Source organism: Protopterus annectens, chromosome 3.part1 (genome assembly GCF_019279795.1).
Source record: "Protopterus annectens isolate FY-2018-M chromosome 3.part1, PAN1.0, whole genome shotgun sequence".
NCBI lineage: Eukaryota > Metazoa > Chordata > Ceratodontiformes > Protopteridae > Protopterus > Protopterus annectens.
Genome location: NC_056732.1, coordinates 1527051912 through 1527064861, shown reverse-complemented (window position 1 = coordinate 1527064861; position 12950 = coordinate 1527051912). Strand labels below are relative to the sequence as shown.

General features: G+C 43.4%; 1 protein-coding gene across 1 annotated transcript in view; it reads left to right on the top strand.

Annotated features, from left to right (window-relative positions):
* Positions 1-12950, top strand: part of LOC122798552 (autophagy-related protein 9A-like) — a 1381959-nt gene that overhangs the window by 892838 nt on the left and 476171 nt on the right. The gene's annotated exons all lie outside the window — the stretch shown is intronic.

The following is a 12950-nucleotide window of genomic DNA, read 5'->3' as shown; positions in this document are numbered from 1 at the left end:
GTGCTTTATGCCTGTGCTGTGTTTTGAAGGTGTTTGAGGTTTAGGCAAGTTAATATTTAGAAGCTCAGCATATGATGAATTATTTCTGTTGTGATGGCCTTGAAGAAGTGTGTATGTGGGGTGTACTGCTGCTGATTTTGGTGTCTGAATTTACTGTATGTGAGATTTTTACATCCAAGGATTTCATATATGTACATGTTTCACACACTGTTTTACGCTGTTGTAGTAATTGATGATCATCAGTCAGCATGAAACAATTCTTACACTGTATCAAGATACCCTTCTCAGTCAAGCTGGCTAAAGCAGTTTTGGAGAAGTTCTGGTCTGTGATACTGACACGCATGACTCTGGGGCAGTAACTGCTTGGAGTTTAGTTTTAGAATAATGTTTGGGTCAACTTCCTACTGAGTATTTACATTTCAATACAAAACAGCTAGCCTGGAAACCTTCTGCCACCAGCAAGAACCAATAAACTAATTATAGTAAACAAACTTGCTAATTTGATACTAAAATTAGTGCAGGCAGTACCTATATAGTCAATATGAAGCAATTTTATCAAAGGTCTTTTAGCCTGGTGAGGATTTGCAAGCTGACACTTATGTGCTTATTGTCAAAACTCAGTAAATGGGGAGAGGGAGGGAATTATGTTATGAAATAATCATAGGGGGAGCACAAATAATACACAGGGTTTAAGAAGACAACAACAACATTCGTGGTATGAAAAAAAACAATTAGATCCTTAGCTCTGAGCTTGTCTGGCTAGGAACTGCCTTAATACAAAGACAAGTCCTGAACTAGTCTGACATGCACTCAGTACTTAAGAATGAAACTAGGGTTTAATAACAATAGTTAGACTATTTAAGCAGCAGAAATGCAGTGTAACTATGTACTGGAATTATTAATATGGGCTTAAAGACTGCTTAAAAATCATATCAATGAAAAATATCTCTGTATAATGGAACTATTGCAGGTATAAACACACAGACACACACACACACACACACACACACACACACACACACACACACACACACACACACACACACACACGTAAAACAATCCAAGATGTTATTTCAAGTAGAAATTAGGTAAGCAACATTTATAGTCTTACATTTGTTGAATTACCATTCAAATCAAGTACAGTGTCAGTCGAAAAAAAAGTCATCAAATCTAGATTCACTGAATTTGTTTGTGGGTGGGAGCCATGTCACTAGTACCATTGTAATTAACTTGGGATTGCTGCAACACTGGGTAAGGAGAAATACCATGTAGGGAAATCTACGTTTTGTACAGTGTGTAAAAATACTGCTTAAGAGTGGTCTGACTCTCATTTTAAGGACCATTGAGCAACAGAGATTTTAGATTAAGTATTTATTAGTCAGTGACCATGTATTGATGAATCTGTCAGCCATACATTTTCCTGGCAAAAGATCTAAATTCACATTAAGTGCGTTCAATGTTTTACTGTGTTTACAAGTTTGCTAATTTGTTTTGTCATAAGAATGCATTTCATTTAAAGCAGTTTAGTCTGCTGTAAGTGGTATATTGTTGCATTAATAAAGATTCATAACATGGTTTGCTTTTTACTTCACTGCTTACTCATATAACATCTCTCAAAATCTCTCCTGTATACAGGCAAATATTCACTATATTTTTTCAATATGTACTCGAGTATATATTAGTTTTTTTATGTTATAGTCTATCCATTCATCTGGTAAGGCTCAACTAAACTTACTTAGTTTTATTAATTAAACTTTTGTGTATCAAGTCTGCATTTGTGGACTCCAGTCTAGCTAGTATCTAATTTGTAAAGTTTATCAGGACATTTTCTTTGTAGATATAGTTTTTCCTCACTGCATTTATTTGTGATATTTGCCTTTGATCTAAACCTTTCTGCTGGAAATCAGTCATTAAATGTTTGTCAACTAATATTCCCATTTCATTACAGTCACCTGTTAGATTGATTGTAATATACATATATGGTATAAGTATGGCAGTTGTAATATACATACATACATATATATGGTATAAGTATGGCAGTTGTAATATGCATACATACATATATGATATAGCTATGGCAGTTGTAATATACATACATACATATATGGTATAAGTATGGCAATTTGATAGGAGAATAAGGCTTTGAGTTGTTCATAAACTGCTTCCACTAGTCCAGGTTTTGATTTCCTTAGCCTTCATTTGATGCTGTGTGAGCATTTCACTTAACTGGAAATAGTTACGGAGCAAATGGAAAATTGGGCTAAGCTTCTCAGCAGTCTGCCGGAACATATGCCTAGCAATTACCTAAGAACCTATAAGTAAACTTGTTCTTTACATACTATGTACCTGCATATACTGATCAGTATTTTCAAGACAGTTAATTACATTGCTAATATAACAGTTAATGAGCTAGATGCTGATTTATTTGTAACACTTTCTAAAGTGTTATTGTGTGGTTTTGAAAAGCTTGTTCTACCCCATGCAGTATCTCCATGCCCACTTCCAAAATCAGTATCTTTGAACTCCTACATCCCGTTTCACAGTGCAAATGGGCACTCTGTGTAGCAGTACTTAAAAATGTTATATTGATATTGAAAGCCAGTGTAAAACTTCTAAGTAACAGAGTTACCCCATTAAAGTCAATGTTATTGCAAGAGCTCCACCTATACATTAGACCCGGTACTGCATGCATTAGCTAGTATATAGGGTCTATAGTATAACAACAAACGATCAAATGATCGAACGTTGCCATATCGAACTCTAAAGTTAGAAATCACAAAACATCGAATAACCAGAACAGCGATTTTTTTCCCAGTGGGGAAAAAATCGTTGTCCCCCCCCCCAAAAAAAAGACATTAAAACACTGCATAAAGTGGGGGGGCTTCACCCCCCAATGTGAGCCCCCAACACCCCCCCCCACTTAAATATACCAACTCTGAGATCACACTACAGCGCCGGAAATGGCAAAGTGACAGAAGCAGCCAAGTGACTTCTTTCCCAGGGAAATAATTCACTTATATGCCACTTCGTCATTTTGCCTTTTCGACATTTCAAGTTCGACCAAGACGCATTCAACAAAACGCGTCTTCGGTCATCTGATAGGAACCCAGTATATAGGCCTGACGCCTGCAGTACCAGTTCTGGCACACAGATAGTGCTTTACAGGCAAACGAGGAGTCTATGGATGCTGGAAGTGGAATGTATGCACAACAGTATGGGTGGATGCGTGGATTTATGCACAGTAGTATTCTATGTGAGTTGTTCCCCTTCATACAGATGGTGAGACTCCAATCTTTAGTATTTAAAGAACCAAACTGTGCTTTAGTAGCAGTGGCCCCCACAGCAAGTCACCCCTTTAATTCGAGGCTTAACACTGTTGACATTCATGTATCTCTGTGGATACAGACAGCTTAAAAGGATCTCAGCATGTGTGAGCCAGGCATGGTGGTGTTCTAACTATGCTAAGAAATTAAGAATAAGTAGATTTCTTTGTGGAGAATGTTTATGACTTTATTACCTGCTGTTGGCATAGCTTGTGCCCTGCAGTGGATAGTGGTCTGCATTTTTTGTATACTAACGAAAAATGGTTATAAACACAAGCTGTCTACTTTTGTAACTGTGCTGACTCAAGTTTATTTTACTGGATTTAGGTTGGCTGAAGTGAAAAGACTTGATACAGTGAAGTCTGCATTTGAGGCATGGAAGAAAGAGTGCATGTTGGGCCTTTGGCATGAAATACTGAGAATTAATGGAATAATTATAAATATGTGTGTAGGGTTAGATGACTCTAAACAAAAGTGTTTGTGCAAATGTTAACTTCTTTTGGCCATTGTGTAGTGCACTGGTTCAAAAACTGCTAACACTTGACTACAGGAGTAAGAACTGCAGACTCTTTTTTTCAAATAGTGCCCTTTGAGAAAAGCATTCTTTTAATATTTTGTGTTGTGTGGACTGTGAAACACTTGGTATAGTAAACAAATTCACATTGTAAAAGCGGGTCTATATCAGTTCTTCGAACGCTTAAAATTTCAAACATTATCAAACGTTCGAAATTTCAAGTGTCCGAAGATTGACTTTCAGTGTATGATTATTGAGATTTTCCCTTTTCTGCACTGAAGTGCGGTCTCGGAGTTGGTATATTTAAGTAGGGGGTGTGGGAGGTGCAAGGGGGCTTGCCCCCCTGCTCACACTTTTAACGTGTGTTTTTGTTTCATTTTTTTTTTTATATGATATTAGAACATCCAAATGTCGAACATTTGGTCTCGACCATGTAACGTTTGACATTTTGGATGTTTGAATATCTAACATAGACCCGTAAAAGCAATGCCTGCATTTGTACAAGAGTCCTATAAGCACTGGGATATCCCAGATAATTTGCAGAGCCATTATAGTAGCATCTTTCAAGATCCTCATAATTTGTTTACAGGTTTAGGAAGTTCTCCAAGGGAATATCTCATGTGAATAAAGTCTGATGCTGTTCCAGTGATACATGCTGTAAAGAAAACAGCATTAGCTATTAGGAGTAGAGCAAAACAAAAATTAAAACAAATGGAAATATTACATGTCATTAAGAAGTAATTGGAGCCAGTGAAATATGTATTATGTTCACTATTGTAAAGCAAGACCAGATTTACATTTGTACTAATATTACAAGATCTGGTTAGAATTATTAAAAAAGAATGTTATGTTACCTATTGTTTGCAGTTGAGGAAGTGGTCTCAAGCATGACACATATCATGTCTTTGACAGTACTAAACACAAACCATGTCTGTCAGATAAAGCTAAATGAACAGAGCTATACATTGTACACAATTAGTACACTGTTAGAAAGGCACAGATTTCTTTTGTCTTCAGTTCAGTATTTCGTCACTAGAGGTAGTACAGAGAAGTGTTAACACAGGTAATGGAAGGACTGAGAGATGTCCTAAACTTAATTGATGTTTTAATATTGAATCTTTTTTTAAACACCTTTATTAAGTTATCACTTAAGACATTAGGCAGTTGCACATATACAGATATCAACAGAAAAGCAAACCATATTAATATTTAATCTGATGTTGCCAGTTTTCATTCTGTCCTCAACTGTTAGGTTTGGATCCAAACCTCTGATTCAATTCAGCTGTTACTAAAGCTCATGGTAACCAAAAAAGCTCACAAGCCTCTCCTTTACACATAATGCACCAACCCCTAGCATACCCAGATCTCATTAGCTGCTTTTTCCAAAAATATGTGGTTAGCAGTAGCTCTCAAGTTTCGTCAGGTAAGTAATCACTTTTTTCCCCTTAAAATCTCTGTAATAACTTAGGTTTCTCTCACATACTTATTCCCTTACCCTTGTGCATTGCTGTATACCTGGTTTACCATTGTTGGTAGTTTTTCTCTCCCTTTACTGTTATACATGCTGGTGTAATTCTATTACCATTGTTGGTATTCTTCTGATTTTCTTTTTCTTATCTTTTCTTCCTAACTAAAAAAAAATTTGGAGTATTCCAGGATTAGATCTAAATCGGATCTGAGAATATCTAAGTTCCTTTCCTATGGATCAGAAGAAAAAGAAACTAATGTTCTTCCTACATCCTTTGATCCGACTAAGAAACATATGGATCTGACTGTCTCAGGTTCCACTGTTCTTCAAAGGACCAGGTATTCCCCTTCTCTTGATACTGTGCCTTCCAGGGTTCCTTCACCTTTTTTGGAAAGGTGACGATCAAAGTCCCCTTCCCTTGCCTCATCTCATTCATCCAGGAGTTTGACTGAGGAAGATGTAGACAGAATGATGAGGAAGTTCCTCTCGGTGCAGATCCGGATGGGTGTTTTACTGGCTCCTACCTCCTCGGGTCAGGAGTCTTGTCCATCTACCACACCACCATTTGATACTCCTTCTCTGATCCCTTTGGTTGGTTCAGAGTCCCTCGATCTGAGCCTTCCGGGTCCATCTAGCTTGGATACTAAGATAACTTTATCTTTGGATCCGAAGCTAACTGTGAGTGCTGTGGCACTAACTCTCGGAGCAGAAGCTTCCTTGTCGGATCTGAGGCATTGGAGTCGACTCCGAAGTTTTTGAAGCTGTGTCTGTGCATTAGTGCTTTGGCACTGGCTAGCTCTGCATGGACTTCCTCCTCTGGGAGATTGCTTTTAGGGAGGGAAGAGACATTGGTCCAGAAGCCTGCCTTCTTAACCCCGAGGTTTTCTTCTCTTCAGAGTGTCTTCATTTGAGGTAGTGAGGAGGGTATTTTCTGCTGCAACAGGATGGACGGCTCTAACCCCCTTGGATCCTCTATCTAGTTCCAAGATGTCTCTGTGCACATCTGTGGAGCATCATCATTTTGTGCCATAAGGACAGCCAGCTCAAGAACCCCAGCCCACCCAGCAGGGTTTCATAGTCTCTTCTGACAGGTCCCCAGAGGACCCCACCGAGGAAGTCCCTAGGAAAAGAAAATGCAGGAGGAGGCACTTGGACACTCCAAAAAAGTTGGTCATTGAGGATACTGATTTCAATGAGGGGAAGGGTCCCCATGATCACCTCCAGAAGATGTCTCATTTGGAGACATCTTGGAGATCCTTAAACAGAGAGGTAGTTAAATAAGAGAAGGTAGTTGGGCACCCAGCAACCCTTTACCAGAGGAGTCAGTATTTCTGGTGGTCTTTGGAGCTGGCACATCTACCTCCTGGGTTACTCCACCTGCCGGTGAACTCATTGATTGGTCTCTCAGCAGGTGTGGAAGGAGCCTGACTGAGTTGAGCCAATACCTGAGAGGCTAGACAGGATTTTGTCTCCACCTGTGGAGAAGGAATTTTGGTGTAAGGGGGTGCCGTGGGGTTGGTTTTGAAGTGGTGTAACTTGTACAAGAATTATAAAAAAAAAAAAAAAAAAAGGATTAGGCAATGGGGAAGATGTCACATTAATTCCACTTATCTGCAGATCCAACTTTGTTTTCAATGAAAAGGAAGAACTTTCATTTTTTTAGCAGGAAGATGTGATCTGGGAACAAGATGCGCCCTCAATAAAATTGTAGGCAATGTGCTGGCAAGTAGTAGGGCCACTCAGTGCATGGGGCTGTTGTCCCAGTTGTATTTTCATCTTCAGAAAGGATCCCAAGATGCCCCTGTAGAAATATTTCTCCATTGTTTCATTACTGCTTTCAGTATTGGTTGCAAGGTTCTGAACCTGGCTGGAAAATCGTAACATTATTGTGTTTCTTTATTCAAGGTGTCACCTTTTTTGATATACAGCGATCATAAGGCTCCATACTTCTTGTGCTGCTCCTTTGTTGTAGAAATGTCTTCCCAGAGAGTTTTTGGTCATTTTTTTTTCAATCCGTAGTGTTATGGCATCAGCGTTGGCCTGTGGATTTGCCTTTATACTGCATCACCACCTCCTGCCATCTTCTTTATTTCATAAATCTGCCTGCGAGCAGCATTTTGCAAGCTGTGACAGACACTCAAAGTTCATTCTTTGCATGAGTGGAATCACATGACATGTCAGCTGTCGTCTTTTTCTCTTTTTGCAAGGAGTTTAATCAAGCCATAACCAGATACCAAAGGGATAAACATACAGCCGGCTCTTGCTGCCATACCACAGTCCCCACCCACTTCTTGTGACACTGATGCCAGTCTTTCCAGACCTCCCCAGTTGTTCCACAGTCATAAATTCATAGTGAAATGCCTTAAGGCAGGTAATGAAGTCAACTGCTGTTGAACTTTGTTTGGGAATGGGACTGTGAACAGGAAGAGCATTTTCACCTTCAACTGCTGACAGTGGCTCTGCTCTGCTGCACTTCTGTAACCACTGTAGCACTTGTGTTGAAAGACAGTATCATCTTTCCATGTTTAAATAGCTATCTGATTCAAGTTCGTTCTAACCAGCAGTTTATGAACTGTATGAATTAATGATGTAGTTTCTAAACTCTTTGGTGCTAATGATGTACCCAAATAAGTCTGATCTTTTCCTACAACTGAGGAAGATGTTTCTAGAGGGAGTTTTGGACATAATGCTCCTGACCTGAGAGGGTGTAACGTAATATCCTTTATTTTTTGGGCAGTGACTAACCCAGCCTGTTACCCAGATTATTTATCACAGTGCTAGGATGAAGGTCAGATGAAATCCTGATGGTGCAGTATACCAGGCTTTATATGAGGAAATTCCAGTATTATTGCAGGAATCTTTGAGATCTAACAATGAAGTTTTTGAACTAGGAACTCTAGTTAATCCAGCGTACTGGAGGGTTTACAGTGGTACATGACTGTAGTTCTTTTAAACCTAGGGAAACCATTAGTGAAAATGTACTGGACTTGGATTTTGAGCTCAGATTCCTCATATAGGTTCATAGGTTTGATGCTAGGCTATATGCCCGAGGGCATTTATCAGCCTAGCCAGAGTGTGTTTGGCTTTCGCCACCCCTTAAAAATGGGATGTTAAGTTGTCAATCTCGCCTTCATTCTTGCTGGATGGGTTCGGAGCCGATCCTCGGCTCCGACTCGGCACTTGCTAAGCTCAAGAGTCACTTCCACCAGCTCGAGGCAGCCCCATATCCCATGATGCAAGGCGGAGATTATCCAGATCTCGTTTGACGCTTCGCTCATGAGGTAACTTTTTACCAGCTCCTGGTAAGTGAATTTTTTTCTACCTTTTTTTCTGAGACTTTAGTCCACCCCAGTACTTTATATTTATATATATATTACCTTGTTAACTTCCCGATTCACTTAGCCCTATTCCCGTTAGTGTCCCGTTCCCTTTATTCATATTTTTTGCTAGTCGGGCCTTAGGTCTTTACCCCTCCTATATTTTCCTGTCAGGGTTTGTTTGGGTGTGTCTGTGTGTTTTTTTCCCTGTACTTGGCTTTGTTAATCTAGTTTAATTTTTGGTCTGACTGTGTAGTGTGTGTGTGATTAGGTACTCAGTCATGTCTAAAGAGGCTAGGGTCTCAGGCTTCAAGAAGTGTGACTCGTGCTGTCAGAAGATGTCTCTTTGCCACTCCTTCAGCCAGAGAGTCCTGCAGAAACGTAGAAATAAACTTATTCTCAGGGGCTTATTAAAGCCTGAGAGCTCCCCGGCTAAGTCCGGCTCGGGGAAGCCCTCAAAGCCTCCCAAGGCCCAGGCTTCAGTGTTCAAGCCTTCAGCCTTGGCTCCGACTCCCTCTGAGTCGAGATCAGCTCCGGCTGGAGACGATCCTTCCTTCTCTGAAGGTTCGGTATCGGCGCCGATACTCTTGCTTCCATGCCTGTGTTGGCTCCGCTGAGCCGACATCTCTGACCCAGCTCGGAGCCGACAAGTTGTCGGCTCCAACTGGAACCGAAGGTTCTTCAGCTCCGATGGCTCCGTCGAGAAAGAGATGCAGATCTCCCGCTGGAGTCTATTCATTCGCTCCGCCTCTCCCTTACTTTCGGAGCGGAGCCATCGGAGCCGATCCTCAAGGTCTTCCAGACTCTCAGACCATGACTTGGAGAGAGTGGTGAGTAGACTGCTGAAATCACAGGCACTGGCCCAGATACTTCATAGCCCGTCTCAGCAGACGACCACTATTCCACACCCTCCAGAAATTCCTCCTTCGACTCTCCTTCAGAGCTCAGAGCCGGAGCTTATTGGAACTGTGACTGTTGGTGCTTCGGAGCCGATACCACTCATTTCTGCTCCATCGTCTTCGACTCCTATCTCCTCCTTGAGACCGTCCTTGGAGGGATCCAGTCGTCGGGCCTCCCTTGTCAGTTCCGAGGGGGCGAGTGGCATCAGACCCTTGTCCGACCCCGTTCTCCCCCTCGGAGCTTCGGCTTTGGTAAGCTTGGCACCGACATCTGCTTCGGAGCCTTCCCTTTTGGTGGGGCCGGGGATTCCTGTTTCCTCGGAGCGGGAGCTCTCGGTCCTCTCCGGGAAGGGAGCCTTCGAGGTGATGAGGAGTGTACTAGCCCTTTAGCTCCTCCCTCTTCAGTGCCTGTAGATATCTCTTCCCACTCTCTCAGAGATCCATCGCCCCAGGTTTCCCCATTGGGAATACCTTCCTCTTCCGAGGTTTCTCCTGATCCTTCAGGGGAACCCCCGTGTAAGAGGACTTGCAAGAGGAAGCATTTAGACTCCCCTGAGTCTACGACATCAGATACCGACTTAGATGAGTCGGAGGGGTCCCCAAGATCCCCTCTGAGGATGTCTCCTTTTCAGACATTCTTGAACTCCTGAAACAGTGGGGAACTGGCCCTCCATTAACCCCTCCGAGGATGAGTCGGTATACCTGGAGGCTTTGGATCTCGACCCTCCACCTCCTGGGTTTCTCCGCCTTCGACCCCTCATGGACGTGATAGCTCGAAGGTGTGGGCATCTCCTGATTCTGTGGAACCAGTCCCCAGGAGGCCTTCTAAATTTATCACGCCCCCACTGAAAAACAGTTTCTCACCAAAGGTGTCCCAGTTGATGCCATGGTGGTGGCGGCCGCCACCAAAAGGAACTTGCAGATCCTTCGTGCGGTCCATCCTCCTAACAAGGAGTCTAGGACCATGGACAGGTATGGTAAGCGGATGTTTTCCTCAGCGACCTTTGCTATGCGTTCGCTGAATTATCTATGTCACTTCACCCGACTTCAAAGAGATATCCTCAAGGAATTGGGTGAGGTGGTACAGGATCTGTCAGCTGCTGGGGCTCAAGAGAAGATTGCCTCTCAGCTGGGAATCCTAAATTCCATAACTAACTCCTCCATGTGGCTCATTTCTTATGCAGCCGATGGAGCGAGTTGAGCTGCAGGCACAGGAGTGGCTCTCAGACGTCAGTCCTGGATGCGACTTTGCAATTTTGCAGACCCCTTTAAGGCGTCCTTCACAAACTCTCCCTTCGATGGGACAACTTTGTTTGGACCTCAGGTGAAGGACACTTTGACCAGGTGCGAACAAGACGGCAAGACTCTTTCTGTCGTAGGAGTCCGTTTCTCCACCCCTTCAAGGCCTTACCCCAAAGGTCAGAAGGGAGGGAAAATGTAGTTCCGAAAATCTCAAGGAGTCACGCCTGACGCACGTGGTCAGTTTACCCCCAGAGGCAGGAGGGGTAATAACAACAGACGCCCTAGGGGCAGAGGGGTCCGAGAACCAGGGCAGCAGAGAGCCTCTCTGACAAGCCCTTCCAGCATCCCTGAGGTGTTGCCCGACTGCCCACCCTTGGAGGCAGTCGGGGAGATTGTCACTGTACCCAGAAGCCTGGCTTTCCCTTTCTCAAGACAAATGGGTACAGTTGATCATATCCGAGGGTTACAAAATACCTTCGAGAAAAGCCCCTTCCTCAAAAGGATCCCTTCCAGACGTTCCACCCAGTCTAAGGGAAATTGCGAAGCTAGAGGTTTCAAAACTTCTAGAGAAAAGGGCCATCCAGCCAGTTCCAGCAGGCCATTTAGAACTGAATCTACTCAAGGTTCTTTTGGTCCCCAAAAAGACGGGAGACTGGAGACCAATATTAGACCTCAGCAGACTAAACAAGTCTGTCAAAAGACGAAGTTTTCGGATGGTCACACTTCAATCGATTTTGCCCTTTCTGGACAAAGACAACTGGATGTGCTTTATAGACCTTCAGGATGAGTACTATCACATAAAAATCCACAGACGCTCCAGAAGGTTTCTCCGCTTTCGGCTGGGGACCAGTCATTTTCAATTCAGAGCCCTGCCCTTTGGTCTCACCACAGCCCCCAGAGTGTTCACCAAATGCATGGCAGTGGTCACGGCTCACCTGAGACGTCAGGGATTCCAGGTGTTTCCGTACCTAGATGACTGGCTCCTCACAGCCACCACCAGGCATCAACTTCTCCAGGCCAGGGATTACACTCTACGTCTCTGCAGCCAGTTAGGGATTTTTGTCAACTTCAAAAAGTCTTCCTTATTGCCTTGCCAATCTATTACCTTTATAGGCGCAGATCTAGACACTACTCGGATGTCAGCAAATCTAACAAATCAAAGAATCCTGGATATCCAAAATCATGTTCGGATCATCCTATCCAGCAAAAAAGGTACAAGCCAGGTTGGTCCTGAAAGTGTTAGGCCTAATGGCAGCTGCCATTACACTTCTTCCTCTGGCCTGCTTTTACATGCGTCTCCTACAGTGGATGTTGTTTACCCAATGGTCCTTCCAGCAGTTGCCCATGCGTCACAAGATCCTTGTCACACAGATCTGCAAGAGCCACCTATCCTGGTGGATTTCTTCCCCCCTAGTCCATCAGGGCAGACCATTTGTCCCCCGCCCCGTAGCCACGGTCACTTCGGATGCCTCCCTGATCGGGTGGGGGGGCATTATCAGGGCAGGATGGTTCATGGCACGTGGCAACCGTTCGAATACCACCTGCATATAAATGTCCTAGAGATGAGAGCAGTGATTTTAACGTTGCAAGCCCTCAACGACTTTCTTCCTTTAGGAACTATCGCAGTTCACACGGACAACATGTCCGTAGTGTGGTATATCAACAAACAGGGCGGGACCAAGTCCTATCCTCTGTGTCGAGAAGCTCTCAGACTTTGGCAATGGGCGATCTCCTCTCAGCGGTTTCTGATAGCAACGCATATCCCCGGGAAAACCAACATCATAGCGAACAGGTTGAGCAGAGCTATACTCATGCCTCACGAGTGGTCTCTCAAACAATCTATAGCGGAAGAGATTTTTCAGAAGTGGGGCCCTCCTTGCTGCGACCTTTTTGCTACACCCCAAAACAGCAAATGCCCAGACTTCTTCTCTCTCTTTCCACTTCCAGGCCATCCCCCCAGAGACGCTCTAACCCAGGATTGGCCCCGGGGACTTCTTTATGCTTTTCCCCCCTTTCCATTGATTCCTCAAGTGCTTCAGAAAGCTACCGACTTGAGAGCCAAACTGATTCTCATTGCTCCTTACTGGCCTCGACAAATTTGGTTCCCGTTCCTTCATTGACATCTCTTAGTGCAGCCTTGGCATCTGGACCCAGTTCCAGATCTTCTGACCCACCAGTCGTTCCCTC